Raw genomic sequence first — 3,763 nt, 5'->3', positions numbered from 1 at the left:
GATCACTAACTTTTTGTGTCTGAGACACACGGGCATGAAACGCGACCTACGCCCCCCGGGGCAGCCAGGGAGTCGGTACGAATAATGTGCGGAAGACGTAAGGGGTAAGAAAATAACATATACACAAGAATCATGAAAGGAATCTATGACATGAGAGTCAATCGATATTACGAATGTATACGTATGACCGTATATACGAAAGTGACCGTACAACTCGTATAACCGAAAGTGCCTCGAGGGCATATGATACGTACAGCTTTCTTTCAAAAATCATACACATATATCATAACAGTTAGTGCTGAGGAACGTACAGCCCGATCAATAAATGTCAGTGCTGCGGCACGTATAGCACTATCCATATATCATATCATCCCGCGTCTGGGGTATCATCATAATCTACCCACTGCAGTGGTGTGCACATCTGCGTCCCTGCCCGACCGACTATAGCGCGACGCGGTGTGAGAAAATAGTTGTACATATATATATATATATATATATATATATATATATATATATTCGGGAAGGACTTATAAAGATGACATCTGAGTCTTTTGGAGTGACGTAGAGTCGGTAACCTCCGAGTATTACTACAGATCTAATATCATCAACATCTCGTAACTCTACTAGATCAATGGTCATGAGATCAATTCAACGAATCATAAGCATGGAACAATATCATTATCAGGAGTCCAAAGAAACACAAGCTTTCTAACTTTCTAAGAATGGAATCGTTATGGATAACGCTCGTTCGTTCGTTTCATTCTTCTTATATGATTCATGCCAAAAACAATAAAAAGGATAGCCTCAACATACCTAGTCTTAGCTCAACTGCTCAAGAACTCAACTCGTATCTGCTCCTTGACCTATATCATAGCAATAATGATACTATCGTTAACCATACCAATGATTCCCTTAATCGTATAACCAAAATTTAACTTATCCCAAAACAAAATAGGCAGCATCTCCCCCGTTCTTCTCATTTCCCCAATTCCATATATAAACAACAACAACCAGAACAATCCAAGAAGACTAACAATAACTACTATAATCCCTTTCATTCCACCTTGGACCCAAATCAGCAACACCAAAGAGTATACACAAAACATCCCAATATACGCATATATACAATGTCTTTGTACATTCTCTTCTTTTCCTATTCATGAAGTATAACAACAACATCAACTACCATCTGGATATAAGGAAAATCCACCAATAACACATCAATAATATGCTCCACACGAGATACCAAACCCCCTCCGATCTCCAAACCATAAGAAAACAACCCATAATCTACTTATGTATAACTACCATGACTTGAACTCGCAGCTTCCAATCCTTTGTCCCGTGACTTCTGAACAAATACCTACCTGGAATCCGAGCTTAATGACTTGAAGTAAAACTTCTATGTTTAACTACCACGATCATTTATCACACTTGATGCTGGTATATGTATTCTACTACTGGACTAATAAATCGCTCAATAATTAGTGTAGAAGGCTTCCTCCTTTTTTTGTTTGTGACGTGAATGTATAATCGCACTCTTTAAATAGAAGCTTCGCCAAGGTGCAATTTTTTGGCGGTGGAGTAATTCCTAATTAAAATATTAAGCTGTCTATCTAGCTTGATAAGGACTATCTATTTAAGAATAAAATATAATAAAAGATATGTCATTTCAATCAAAATACCAACTTACAATTTGACTAGTAAATAAAGAAGTGGTCCAATACTAGTATATGTCGGCTAACTTAGCCATCAAAGGAACCTTAATATATAAATAAATTAATAATAAAATATTCAAAGTTCATTTGATCACTTTGTGGGAATAAACCAGATTTTTCCACATCCCCCTTTAGATATACAATGCTACTTGCACGTGAAATGCCAAAATAAAATGTTTGGGCATGTAGAAAAATGACTTTGTCTTCACTTGCCAACATTAGTTAGAGCCTGTTTGGATGGGCTTATTTTAAGCAGCTTATAAGCTGTTTTCAGCTTATAAGCTGCTTTAGATAAGCTAAGTCAAACAGGCCCAATTATTTTTTGAGTTTATTTTAAGCACAAAATAACTTTAAGCTGGTCAGCCAAACACTCAAAAAAGCTGAAAACAGCTTATAAGCAACTTATAAGCCAATCCAAACGGGCTCTTAATATACTATAAATAAAAATATCTCATTTATAAACCTCCTTGTGTCATGTATATAATTTAAAGCGCATTCGAGAAGTAGTAATGATAGTAGCTACCGGCAATCATACTTATCACTTTTTTTTATTTTACTAAAAAAGGTCACACCTAAAAGAAACTAAATATATCCTATCAAAATAATATCTAACTGTATCACGGTTATAAAAACTTACAGGGTAATAACACTATCATAAACTAGCTATAACCTCATGAATGACCTTAATCCCTTCAAGTTCATGTGGATTCACTATGACACATCCTAACACCGAGATTCGAGGTGTTACATCCTTCCCCCCTTAGAAACATTCGTCCTCGAATGTTGAACCGATGCTCTTACTGGCCTTATATCTTATCGACTCATACGAACGCTTTGTACAGTCCATGCTATCTAGGAAACCATTATGTAAACCAATTCAGAACTCAAGGCATTACCCCTTTTAGGCTTCTTCCATTCATTAGAACTGATCGTTGTGACTCTCCCGAACTTATAACTTACATTGCCTTCCATCACTCTTTCTTTTTTTCCTTCTAACTCTTATAAATGATCACTAGGCCTTATAAGCTACCTCTTCGGGTATTCATTGACGTACTAGCGATTTTCACTTGATACTTTGTCGAACTTACAACTATTGTTATATTCTGATTCATAGCCCAGGGTATCTATGCTTATGGCTTTATTACATCTACGTAGTTCATACTATATCATAACGCTTACTTCAGTTTATCATTACCAAGATTAACCTGCACGTCCGGTATGCACAATATGATAGGACCTCCAACTGGGCCACGTTGTCTAGAACTCTTTCTACTAATGCCCTAACCTACTGCTGTATTAGCCCTCTGGCTAGCTGTAATCTTTCTAATTGTAAGCATCTCTGTATCATTAGCAAACCTAAATCCTGACTCAAACTCTTACATGCCCGACTCTTTTTTAGAGATGAGTTATCCTTTAATTCTATCTCATAATCTACCTTATCATTTTACAACTGCCATGTTGGGCTTTCCGCCCCTCTTCCATTCTACGGCCCATAATGTCTTGTATTATCTCATCCTTACGTCTCCGCTTGCCACATTGTCTCGGAATGTCGAAGATTAATTCTTTGATTGTCCTTTGATTGTCGTCTGATTGCTACAACCATTAAACTATGAGGAACTTGCCTTTATCCTAATGCTTCTTCCACGATCCCATTAAGACCCATAGATCGTCTTACGTATTAGTCATTTTCATCGATATAGCTCGTAACCAATCTATGTTCCCTGTACCTCATCGTCCACAAGGTTTCCATCTCTTGACTTATGTTTTCTCAATAACCTTTCCTTGGGACATTGCCACATAACTCACCGGGGATGCGATTCCATTTGTTCTTTGTCTTGACATACATGTAACGTCAGTCCATCGATTATTTGCGGTCAGACATTGTTTCTTCTTTTGTCTCGCTTCTCATCCTTTTGCTCAAATGATTTCGTTCATAGTACAATAGTCATAAGCATATTCCAGAATACCATTTACCTTCCTTTAGTAAAACTATAACTTAAGGCTCAACGTCAATCATTCCATACTCTTCTCCGATCAGTTCACAC

This window comes from Lycium ferocissimum, chromosome 2 (genome assembly GCF_029784015.1).
Source record: "Lycium ferocissimum isolate CSIRO_LF1 chromosome 2, AGI_CSIRO_Lferr_CH_V1, whole genome shotgun sequence".
Taxonomy (NCBI): Eukaryota; Viridiplantae; Streptophyta; class Magnoliopsida; order Solanales; family Solanaceae; genus Lycium; species Lycium ferocissimum.
The sequence above is the reverse complement of the archived record's forward strand: the minus strand, read 5'-3'. Positions refer to the sequence as shown.